Genomic DNA, 13,613 nt, shown 5'->3' on the forward strand with positions numbered 1-13,613 from the left:
TCTTAGTTCTGCCCCTGGCTATGATTAGACTTCTATTTAATTCAGTTTCTATGTTCAAATGGGAGTTTCTCAAGCTGGAGGTGGTGATGCACACCTGAAATCCCAGTGCTTGGAAGGCTGAAACAGTAAGTTTGCAGGTTTGAAGACAGCCTCAGCATGTAGTGAGATCTTGTTTTAGAACAAAAAATGAAAAGGACTGGGGTTGTAGCCTGGAGATAGAATGCCCCCGAAGTTCAATCCCCTATACCAAACAGAAAATTTTAAAAGGAAGTTATTCAACATCTACCTGTTACAGAATTATTGGTGGGAACTGAGATTAGGATGTCCTTAACTGCAGTTATTCCAACTCAAGTTCTGCCCGGGTTCAGGCTATATATGAACATGAAATCCTATCCGTCAGAATCGCTATTACGTACTTACTCGTAGTGTAGTGACTGTAGTAGGATCTCTATACCTTCCATCTTCCTCTTTCAAGTTATACCCTTCTGGTCTTTTGTCCCTTTCACTGATTTTCCATAATTTTATTGTTTTATCTAGGGAGAGAATGAACAAAGTCCTTAAAAATAAGGACAAAAAATAAGACATTTAAAATGTACTATTTCATATTTTGCTTGGATGTCTTTAAAATCCTATCAAGTGACTGAAAACATACACATAGAAATAGAGTACAGAAATTAAATTGAAAACTCATCCCCATTAATAGTACTCATAAAATTCCATGTGATATTCAAATCAAGCCATAGCCAGTCTTAATTTAAAAAAATTAAAGCTACAGAAAATAAAAGCCTGTATGTTTATACACACACCTATGAATATATACAAACACGTACACAGTATGTTCAGTACTTAGCTAAAAACACAGAAAATAAGCCATGAGCTCGGTCAGCACCATGTGCTGTTGGACTCAGATCCACAAGCGGGGCACGGCGGCGCCACTTACAACCTCAGTACTTGGAAGGCTGAGGCAGGAGGACGAGTCTGCGGCCAGCCTCAGTAACTTAGTGAGAGACCGTTTCCAGATAAGAAAAAATAAAATAGGGCCGGGAGTAGAGCTCAGAGGTAGAATATCCCTGGGTTCAATCCTCAGTGGCAGAAAGAAAGAAAGAGAAAGAAAGGAAGGAAGGAAGGAAGGAAGGAAGGAAGGAAGGAAGGAAGGAAGGAAGGAAGGAAGGAAGGAAGAAAGAAAGGAAAGAAAAGAAAGAAAAGAAAATAAATCAGGCCTCATCAAGCCTAGAGACTCCTTCACAGCACTGATGCCTTTGTTTAAACGGCCCTGCCCTGGCCGAGGATTCCCAAGTAGGAAATAAGGACGGGAAACCCTAGCTGATTCAAAGCCTATGTGTCCAACACCTTCAAAAAGACAAAATCCCTACAGATCAAAGATACGTAGAATAGCTTGGTGTGGTGGTGCACACCTGAAGTCCCAGTAGGAGGCTGAGACAGGAGGATTATAGGTTGAAAGCCATCCTCAGCAACTAAGTGAGACCTATTTCAAAATAAAAAGGGCTGGGGGTGTAGCTGAATGACCCTGGGTTTAATTCTTAGCACCACCAAAGGAAAAAAAGAGAGAGAGAGAAAATATGAGAGGTTCCCCCGCCCCTTGTGCCAGTCCCACAAGTTTTTGTGCACATGTGGTGGAAGGAGGGTGCCCGGGGGGTTGAACCCAAGGGCATTTTACCTCTCAGCTATACCCGCCCTCCTCCTTTTGTTTTGAAATAGGGCCTCACTAGCAAATGGTCTCCAATCCACAATCCTCCTGTCTTAACCTCCCCGGGTAGTGGATTGCAGGCATATGCCACCATATCTAGCCTCAAAAAAGTTTTAAAATAAATCTTTATAGACCATCCAGATCCTCAATTATCTCTTCCATCATACTAATGATTCCCTTCAGGCCCACACCGGCACAGGAAGTCACCACTTATGGGGGAGGGGAACCGAAAAACAAGAAACCCTCCAACTCTTGTCATAATGAGCTTCAACTGCAGCAGGCAGCGCACAGCTCTAACTCTCACTTAGTAACTCTGCATGAGCCATGTGGCCTGTGGGAAAGGTGCCCGGGTCACAGAGGGGCTGGTAACAAGAGCGCTCTCCAGAGAGCCTGGAATCAAGCCCATCCTTCCACAGTTAGAACTTTAATACTCACAACAAGGCTACAACACACAGTATCTCCAGTTTGCTGATGAGGAAATTCAAGTCAATGTCAGAACCTCCCAAGAGCACCAAGCTGAAGGTGTAGCTAACCAGGAGACGCAGCCAAACACCCAAGCACAGCGTGCAGCAGCTCATTCTTACCAACTGGCAAAGGTGGCACTTGAGACATGCTCAGAGAATCAAAAACAGCCCAAGTGAATGAATTCTCTATTCATTTACTTTTAGTATCCTTTTATTGGTACAATGTATCTCACATCATAAGTCATGTTGACAGTGGCATACATGCACACTAAGCAAACAATTTTAAAAGGGGAAAATCCAGCAGAAGCAGCCTTTCCTTTCCTAGTGTGTCTCCAGAGATCCCGGCCTCCCGGGGAGGCCAGTGCCCTGGGGCCTGCGCACGGCGGCTGCGGGCCAGGGCGGTGCGCACTTACCGTTGGTAGACAGCAAGAACTGGGCGGCATTTTTCTGGGGCAACCACCTAATTTTGTTGATCTTTTCTTCTATTTCTAAACTTTTCAAGTAGTCAAATTCTGGTTCATGGCTCTGGAAGGTGCTGTAAACATTATATTCTCCTCTGCTATGAGACTGGATTTTGTTCTAAAATGGAAACAAAAAGATATTTGGACCACTGTTGATTAATATTCACAAATAACCAAACATGTCATCAGTTTCAATAGTTCCTATAAATTTTAGATAGCTCATTAGCTAGCTGTATCTTACATACAGTTCTATTGCATGCATGCACGCACGCATATACAGATGGTGCTAAGGACTGAACCTGGGCGCATTCTTCCTCCCAGCTAATCCCACAGATCTTCCGTTTTGATTTTTAAACAGTCTCCCTAAATTGCTGAGGCTGGCGTTGACTCTGATTTTCCCATTTGTCTCTCAAGTACTGGCGTTATGGCCCCGCCACTATACCCTGCTGTTTTCTGTATTTTAAAGCCTTCAAAGAATAAATAAAAAAGCTTTTAAGCAATGAACAAACAGCTAAAGCTCAAAAATAAGATTAATAGAAAAACAGTGGCTCAATTATGGATTAATCTGATTATTAATCTACTATCACAAATTAAGTAGTATAGTGTCACACTGATTAAAAAGAAATCTGAACATCTATAAAGGTTGTCTAAAAAGTAATGATTAGCTAGGTGTGGTGGCGCATGCCTGTGATCCCAGTACCTGAGAGGCTGGGACAAAATGATTGCAGGTTTAAGCCAGCCTTAGCAACTTAGTGAGATCCTGTTTCGAAATAATAAATAAATAAATAAATAAATAAATAAATAAATAAATAGGGCTAGTGGTGTCGCACATTCTTCCTCTGTCTACTTCTGGGGGTCAGTTCCCAATCAATGACTTAGTATGTTTTATCCTCCTTTTCCTTGCAGATTACTGTGTTTTGGTTATAAACTGCTGAAAAACTCTTAAGAGCTCTCATAAATGCAATAATCCCATCATTTGATGACTGCTACCCACCCCAATACCACTGTCACAGAGAACTTTGCTACCAATTATACATTCAGCGCTAACCAGCAGGCCCTGTGTATCGCCAGCAATGCTTACCCAGCCTCACTTAGCCTCTCAGCCTTGACCGCAAGTCCAAGGCCAGCCACGGGGACTTGGTGAGACGCTCATACATACTGTGCCGACCAGTTTGAACAAATACGATTTAAACTACTGGATAATGGCTGCTTATGAAATTCTTCAGTAAGAAACTTCAGTGAAGATGAGAATCATAATCAAATTTACAATGTCGTCACCTGCCCTATCATAATTAAAAACCTTTTCCTCAAAAACACGTTAAAAAGTCCTGCTCAGCCGGGCGTGGTGGTGCGCGCTCGAGATCCCAGCATTCGGGAGGCTGAGACAGGAGGATCGCGGTCCGCAAACAGCCTCGGCTACTTAGTGAGGCCCTTTGCAATTCAGTGCGACCCTGTTTCAAAATAGAGAATAAAAAATAGAGCTGGGGGTGTAGGTCAGAGGTAAAATGTGCCTGGGTTCCATCCCCAGTGCAGCCAAAAAAGAAAAAAAAAAAGAGACCCTATGAAAAAAGTTGAGTACCTAATTGGCTGTTCGTAGACGTGAGTTATGAAAAGTTTAGTATTACTCAATGCTTATTATTACTCTCCACACCAAAAGAAAACCTTATTATTTGTTTCACTAACTTGATGAGCTGAACTATTCATTTACAGAGTTATATTGAGTGCTTCCAAACATTATCAGTCATGAGCGAGGGGTTTGCCATTGTGAAGCGTGTAGAACCTGCCACAAGACATAATCCACCTCGGGGATGCGAACAGGTTGATAAAAATCAATTCAGAGCTTTCAGCTCATTACCAAACTCATATGCCAAAATAAATGACCTATTCATTAAATACAAATATATATCTTCAGCCAGGCGTGGTGGCGCACTCTTGTAATCCCGTGCTTGGGAGGCTGAGACAGGAGGATCGCACAGGTTCAAGGCCAGCCTTAGCTACTTAGTGAGGCTTTCAGCAACTTAGTGAGACCCTGTTTCCAAATAAAGTATAAAAATAGGTCTGGGAGTATAACCCGGAGGTAGAAAGCCCCTGGGTTCCACACCCAGCACCAAATATGTATGTATGTATATGTATATATGTATGTATATTTTCAAATAACATATATATGTATATATGTATATATGTATATATATATGTATGTATATATATGTATATATGTATGTATATATATGTATGTATATATATGTATATATGTATGTATGTTTTCAAATAACACTTTAGAAGAAATGCCAGAAATTTTCTACCTAAAATGACGCATCTAGTCTTACAATGTTTATCATTATATACACCAAAGAACGACAATACGCTAATCAGCAATTCAACCTTAAATGTGAACACTAGGTTACTGTTGTTACTGTTTTTTTGTGTGTGGTACTGGGAACTGAACTTGGGGGCATGCTACATCCAAGCTATACCTTCAGCCCTATTTTTATGTTTAATTTTGAAACCTGGCCTCACTAAAGTTGTGGAGGGCCTCACAAGGTGTGAACCAGAGATCCTCCTGCCTCAGCCTCCCAAGTACCAAGATTACAAGCGTGCGCCACCACACCTGACAAATGTTTTAAAATCTGGTTTTCCACTTAGGACTTAAACTAGATATTACAGTACATAGAATCACGTTTACTAAGGCTTACAGGGACAGGGACTTCAGCACCCCAACTTCAAGTAACTTCTTTGTGTAAAGCTTTAGTCAAAAATAGGAATTGATCCAGGCCCACACAGTAAAGAACAAGGGTAAGCCACATACTACTTTAAGGAATAAAGAAAAATATGACAGCATTTTCAGGGCCAGGCAAGGTGGTGCACACCCGTAATCCCAATATTTGGGAGGCTGAGATGGAGGATTGTAGGTGTGTGGCCAGCCTCAGCTACAAAGTGAGGCTCTACACAACTTAGCAAAACCCTGTTTCAAAATAATAAAAAATAAGGCTGGTGTATCCCTAGGACCACACAAAACAAATTTTTGTAATTTATTTTTTTATTTTATTTTTTTTTATTGGTGCACTGTATTCATACATCATAGTGGGATACAAACTTTTGTAGACATACATGCACACATCGCCCAGTCAGCCCCCACCCGATCCCCACCCCATTCCCTCCCCATCCCTCCTTCCCATGCTTGGCTTAGTGGTTGACATCTAGTAGTATAGCAATTTATCCAAAATTAAAAATGATAATCTCACATAACAGTTTCATTTGTCTGATACCAAGCTTTTGATGACTTAAAGATAACATTTCAATATTTCTTTTTACTTTCTTTCTTACCAGAGAATATTTTTTTTCTATTTTTTTTAGGTGAAATTATCATATATTTATATATTTATTTTTCAGGAAAAAAAATCTATCCTAATATGGAAAATGGACTCTAGATACCCAAAACGATCTTGAAAAAGAACAAAGCTAGAAGATATATATTTTCTGATTTCAAACCATATAAAGCTACAATAATTGAAACAGTGTAGTACTATTCTAAAGGCAGATATATAAACCATTGGAGTTAAAAAAAAGCCTAGAGCTAAATTCTTCCCTATATTGTCAAGTTATTTTTGACAAGGTTTCCACGAACATTTGGTGGTAGAAATAATAATCTTTTAACTAAATGTTGTTGAAACATAATAATTACATGGAAAAGAATAAAGTTGGACCCTTACCTAATCCCATATATAAATATTAACTCAAAATAGATAAAAGACCTAAATATAAATCTTAAGACTATAAAATTTTAGGAGAAAATCTGGGTCATAAAACCTCACAACATTGAAATTGGCAGTGATTTCTTGGTTATGATTTCAATGGCACAGGCAACAGAAGAGTATACAAACTCCCTAAAAAATAAAAAAATATTGTATATCCAAAGACAATGTAAACAGAGTTAACAGTTACTAAAATATTTCCAAATGCTATATCTGAAGGTATATTAATATTCCAACTAAAAATCCTAAAAATTAACAACAATAAAGGCAAACAATACCATTTAGAGATAGGTAAAAGACTAAGATAAATAATGAATCTCCACAGATAACCAATCTTAGTTGTCTGTTGGATGGAAACTCTTGTTTCTCTGGTTCTGGTGTGTGTTACCTATTTCTTCTTTGTAGTTAATCTCTTTGAGTATTTTCTCTAGCACTGGTTTTGAAGACATAAATTCCTTCAGTTTCTGTTTGTCATGGAAGCTTCTTATTTCTCCATCTAATTTGATAGAAAGTTTTGCTGGATAGGAAATTTTTGGCTGGAAGTTGTTTTCTTTCAGAGTTTGGAATATGTTACTCCAAGCCCTTCTGGCTCTCATGACTTGGTTTGGGAAGTCTGGAGTGATTCTAATTGGTTTGCCTCTGAATGTCACTTGGCCCTTTGTTTTTGTTGCCTTTAAGATTCTCTGCTTGGCTTTGACATTGGTCATTTTGACAATTATGTGGCGTGGGGATCCTCTTCCCCGATCCTGTCTAAACAGAGTTCTATAAGTTTCCTGGACCTGTGTATCAACCTCTTGCTCTATGTTTGGAAAATTTTCTGCTATTACTTCCTTGAAGAGATTGTTGATCCCTTTGGTTTCACTTTCTTTTCCCTCCTCTATTCCAATTATTCTTAGGTTAGCTCTCTTAAAATGGGCCCATATTTCTTCAATATCAGATTCCTGCTGTCGGATATTTTTTCCTAGGTTAGAAACTATGCGTTCATTTTTGGAATGATCATCTTCTAAGAGGGAGATTCTGTTCTCCATGTGGTCTAATCGGTTGTTCATGCTTTGAATTGAGGCCTTTATTTCATTAATTGCATCCTTTATCTCTTTTTGGCTCTCTCTGAGTTCTTTTCGAAGCACCTCTATTATTTCTACAGTTATTTTCCTGATTTGATCTTCTCTGATTTTCTGTTTTATCGGGTTCTGATGTTGTGGGGTTGTGGGCATTCATTGCTCCAGTATTTTTCCTCTTTCCCATGATTTAGGAAGTTTGTGCCTTCTCTGGGTTCTTCCCTTGGGTCACTATGACTTCACTTAAGGTGTTCTGGATCTCGAGTCAGTAGTATCTCAGACCCCACTACTCCTTTACTGGGTTGTATCACAGAGTCTCCGACCCAGAGAGTCGATAGAGGCTGCTTTAGACTGTGGGGGGTGCCAGGTTGCACGTTCTCCTATGGTGTGATATCTCTGCCACCGCCCCTCCCCCACTGGGTCCAGTCCCAGGGAGTACAGTACTGGGATTTCTCCTCTGTGGTCCGCAATTTGACTCACTGTTCTTGAGTACGCAGATGTAGCTGTACTGGATTTGGTGAATTCTCTGCTGCTGCCGCTGGTGGCAATATGGTGTTGCTGCTATGCCCTCGGCCGTGAGGCTGGCGTATTTCTTCTTGGTTTTGATTTCCACTCTGAATCCCTGCAGTGTGTGCTGATCTCAGCCACTTGGAGCTTTAGATTTTACCTGCGGTGAGAAATCCCGCCTGGCTATTCCGCAGCGGCTCACCTCGGCTTGCTGTAGCCGTCTGGTGAAGTCGCCGCTGCTGCCGGCAGTATGGCGCTGCTGCCGCGTCCTCGGGCGTGAGGCCGGTGTGTCTCCTCTGTGGCTCTGAGCTCTGTTCTCAGTCCGCTTTCTCTCTGGAGCCTAGTGATTTTTTTGTTTCTCTGGTGATGGTGTTTTCTGGCTATGAAAGGCGTTGATTTTGTGGTAATGGAGATTAGTTGTTAGCGGGGCTCTTAAGCCCCGCTTTTTTCGGTCGCCATCTTCCCGGAAGTCAAAATTTTTGTAATTTAAAAACATAACAAGAATGCCTTTCTGAAATCTCAAGAACAGCATGCATCTAAATGAAATCATGGTGGAGTCTGGCAGGGCAGCGGAGTGCAAGAAGCGCCATGAGTTTGCAAAATACATCCCACGTGGAGAAGATTACTTCTAAAAAGTTGAAGGAGGCTAAATGCATTAGTCTCTCCTCTCCTGAAACGTCACTGAAGTTACAAAAGACTTCAACTTGAAGAGGAGGTTATTTTCTTTTCTAATGGCACTGCAGATGGACCACAGGGGCATTCTACCTCCGAGCGACAACCCCAGCCCTATTTGTTCTTTATTTTGAAACAGGGTCTGTCTGAGTTGCAGAGCGCCTCACTAAGGAGCTGAGGCTGCCCGTGAACTGCGCTCCTCCGTCTCGGCCTCCCGAATGCTGAGATGATAAGTGTGCACCACCACGCCCGGCAGGTGCTTACATTATCATGGCCATGACAGCTCTGCATGAACACATTACAGGGAGCAATTCTGAATAAAAAGTAATCTCACTGTGCCACTCAAATGAGAGCAAATCAGAGACGTTTTCTGGATTTTATTGAAAACAAAGAAACCTCTCCTATAGAACATAGAATATCGACCCATCCCTTGCCCCACAGTACTGGAAACTGAACCCAGGGGTGCTAGACCACTGAGCGACATCCCTGCCCCCTCCAGTCTGTCCTTGCACTGCAGCCCCAGCCTCCCCCCTGAGCTGAGTGAGCACAGGCTTCAGCGCCACGCCCGCCTGTGGGCGGCGCTTGTAAATGCTCGCCTCCTCTCGCTTTTCTTAGCTTGCCTTTCTGATCACTGACAATCTAGTGTCCTCACCACATATTCCACTCGTGTGGTCATTTCTGCAATGAATTTCAAAGTGGCTTATCCTCACCACTTGCATAAGAAGCATTTGACGACCTCTAAATGAACAGTAACAGCCAACAGAACAAAAGGTGTCGCCGGCACAGCAGGAGGGTGGGGGTCACCTGCAAGTGAATGCGGCGCACACACAGCATTTGACCTTTTTTGGATGTACTGGGGCTGGAACCCAGGGGCATTCTACCTCTGGCTCCACCCCCAGTCTGATTATTTTTTATTTATTTATTTATTTTTTTGGTGGTACTGGGGTTCCTGGAAACCCTTCTACCTCTGGCTTACACTCCCAGACACCTATTTTTTATATTTTTATTTGAAAACAGGGTCTCTTAAGCCAGTGCGGCTGTCTTCAAACCTGCACGATCCTCCTGTCTCCGCCTCCCAAGCACGGGAATTACAAGCGTGCGCCACCACGCCTGGCTTATTCTTTATTTTGAAACAGGGTCTTACAAAGTTGTGGACAGCCTCACTAAGTAGCTGAGGCTGGCCACAAACCCAGATCCCCTTGTCTCAGCCTCCCTGAATGCTGGGATTACAAGCGTGCACCGCCACGCCCGGCTAGCATTTGACTGTTCTTAATGAAAACGTAGGACTCAGATGAGATCCGAGACATCCTTTATATTCACTAAAAACATAAGACGTGAAAACAAAATCACGCTTTTTCAATATAGAGGCAAACAGAACCCACAAATGTGTATGGGACTCTCTACCATAACCACACCTTTAAGCAAATGAATGAAGAGTGTGGCACTGGCACAAGACCAGAGAAACACCCCGAGAAACAGGCCGCACGGAGCCCAGCAGCAGCCCCGAGCGCAGGACAGGGTGGCCCTGCTGCGGCTGCACAGTGGAACGGGCGGCATCTCACTCATGGAGTTAGGGCCACTGGCAACCTGACCCTGTCCTCCAAACACAGGTGCATACCCATTTCAGGAAAACCGCTATTTATAAAAATACAATATATTAATAAATAAGCTGGGTGTGGTGGTGCACGCCTATAGCCCCAGTCCTTTGAGAGGCAGAGACAGGAAGACAGCAGGTTCAAGGCCAGCCTCAGCAACTTGGTGAAATCAGGTTTCAAAAAACAAATAAAGCAGGCTGAGGGTATAGTTCAAAGGTGGAACGTCCCTGGGTTCAATCCCTAGTACCCCAGACAAAAGAAGTGTTCAGAGGAACATTACTCTTAATATACATGATATGAAACAATCAAAATGTCTGCCTTCTGCAGCAAACGATTAAACTGAGGTAGAGCAAAAGAAAGATCGTCTCACAGCTACGGAGACAAGCAGATCTATTTCCATTAAGACAACACTCACAGTACTGAAACAGGCTGACAGAGAAAAACACTTAACTATATGATTCCACTTATAAGAATTCCCCAAACCTTAGGTCCAACTCTCTGTGAGGAGCCTCTGAAGAGTGGAAGGGAAAAGAGTTCGCAGAAAAGTGGGGAGTTCTATTTCTCGATCTGATGTTTGCTATACGATAATAAAAAACATTGTATTCAATACATACTGCAATCACTGCATTGTTCTGTATATATTAAAATAATTTCAGAAATACACTACATAAATAATGTAGCTACTATGGAAAGCAGAATGTAGCCACTATATAAAAAAGTGTGGAGATTCCTATAAAACAAAACTGTAATCTCAGTACTTAGGAGGTTGAGACAAGAGGACCAGGGATTTGAGGCCAGCCTCAGCAACTTAGTGAGATTCTGTTTCAAAATAAAAAACTACCGTAAGATCCAGCAATTCTTCTAGATTTTACTCCTAAGAGTCTAAAATGAGACTTCTGAGATATATTTGTATAGACATACTTTATTAAGCTTCTAGAATGGCAATCATTGAGAATTCAAAGAGCAATAAATGCTGGTGAAGCTATAGGGATAAAGGACCCACGTACACTGTTGGTGGGCATGCAAGGTGGTAGAGCCGCCATGGAGACGAGGGTGGAGCTTTCTTGTAAGACTGGGAACAAAATCGCCTCGGGACCCAGCTGTACCACTCCTGAGCATTTTTCCAAAGAAACTGATGTCAGAATATTATAGCGTGCATACCCACATACAACTCACAATAGCTAAGTTATGGCACCAGCCTAGGCGTACATCAACAGAGAAATGGCTCACACACCTGGTATAGACACACAATGGAATTCTACTCAGCCATAAAGAATGGAGTTATGTATTTGCAAGAGAGTGGATGGCAGTTGAGAATATTATGCTAAGTAAGATTAGCCAGGCTCGGAAAGCGAGCAGTTGTGTTTTCTCTCGTATGTGGAAGCTAGAGAGAAGCTGGTAACGAAAGACCTCAGACAGGGACGCCAACGGAGGGAGTGAGACAGGTCTAGGGGAGAGAGGAGGGGGCAGAGACGTAAACTCAGCTCACAGAATGCTGTGTGTACACAAAACCGTGCCCACGTCAAGGACACGTCCGGGGACGGGGAGGAGCTGCGGGGAAGCGCAGCGAGCGCCGTGCGCTTCCAGATTCCTCCCCCTCAGCGCCCCAGAGCGTCATCACAGGGCGCACGAGCAGTATACATTTAAACACCTGCTTCACGAGCAGGCTCAAGGTCTGTGGCGACCCTGTGCAGAGCCAATTTATCAGCACCCTTTTCCCAACAGCTGAGATAATCATTAGGTTCCAGTGAAAGTGTATTTTAATTAACACAGGTACACTGTTTTAGAAGACAATGCTACTGAACAGTTCCTACACAAGTACAGTGTAAACAAACTTTATACGCATTAGAAAAACCAAAAAAATTCATGTGACTTGCTTTATTGGCAGCAATCTGGAAGCAAACTCAGAATATCTGAGGCATGCAGAACATCCATGCTTAGAACAGCATTACTAAGACTCACAGTGGGCGAGTGCAAGCATCCCAAATGGACACAAATGGATAAACGGACAAAGAAAATGCGGGGGATAGGGCCACTGCCTAGGGCATGAGGCCGGGAGCCATCCCAGCACTGTAAAGAGAGGGGCATATCCATACAGCAGGGTATTATTCAGCCTTCATTTTTTATTCTTGTTTTTCTCCGGTATTGGGGACTGAACCCAGAGGCATTCTACCTCCAAAGCTACACCTCCAGCCCAATTTTTCAATTTTTTATTTGTAAACAGGGTCTCACAGGATTGCTGAGAGCCTTGCTAAGTTGCTACCGCTGGCTTTGAACCTGTGACCCTCCTGTTTCAGCCTCTCAAGTCCTGGGATTACAAAGGGCACTACCACACCAGCTTATTCAGTCTTTAAACAGAGGAAATTTCGCCCACGTGCTGTAACACAGATAAGCCTGGAGGACATCATGCTGAGTGAAATCCGCCAGTAAAAAGAGAGACAAATGTTTGAGTGGTTTTACATCTGTGAGGTCCCCGAGGCAGCCAAATCCACCGCACTGGAAAGCAGCGCGGTGCCTGGCGGGGGTGGAGAGCGGGAGTGAGGCGCTAGCTCGTGTGGACCCTCAGGAGCGCTGCATTCACGGTGGGGGTTGTTCTGGAGCTTTTCCACAATACGCACATGGTTGACAATACTGTATTGCTCACTTGGAAAACTATTGGGAGGATAAATTATATTTGTTTGAAAGAATTTGTGTGTGTGTGGGGTACTGGAGATGAAACCCACATTCTACCTCTGAGCTACACCCCCAGCCTTTTCATATTCTTTATTTTGAAACAAGTTGCAGAGGGCCTCCCTAAGTAGCCGAGGCTGTCCAAGAACCTGTGATCTTCCTGTCTCAGCCTTCCAAGTACTGGGATTAATTACAAGTGTGCATCACCACGCCCAGATTGAAAACAAATTTTTAAAAACCACGGTACTGCCAGGCGTGGTGGCGCACGCTTGTAATCCCAGTGCTTGGGAGGCTGAGACCGGAGGATCGCGCGGGTTCGAAGGAGCCTCAGGTACTTAGTGAGGCTCTTAGCAACTTAGTGAGACCCTGTTTGCAAATAAAGTATAAAATAAACCTGGGAGTGTAGCCTGGAGGTAGAAAAATTCCTGGGTTCTACCCCAAGTACCACTAAAAAAACAAAACAAACAAACAAAACCCCACAGTACACAAAATTAATATACACTCTCTAAGAACACAGTCCAATGTTGACTGTGCTGGAAGAGAAGAATGGGAAGAAGTTATGCACGAAAGGCTGACCGTGTCCATATGCCTGAGGCCTGCGGGCAGGGCCAGCCCAGGGGCGGCCCAAGAAAGGCTCTGCCACAGCACAGTGGGAATGCCTCGCACTAGCCGTGTGCTGAGGTCCAAACACGCCGACACAATATGACGGCATGAAGGTGAGCAGCC

This window comes from Muscardinus avellanarius, assembly GCF_963383645.1.
Source record: "Muscardinus avellanarius genome assembly, chromosome: 14".
Taxonomy (NCBI): Eukaryota; Metazoa; Chordata; class Mammalia; order Rodentia; family Gliridae; genus Muscardinus; species Muscardinus avellanarius.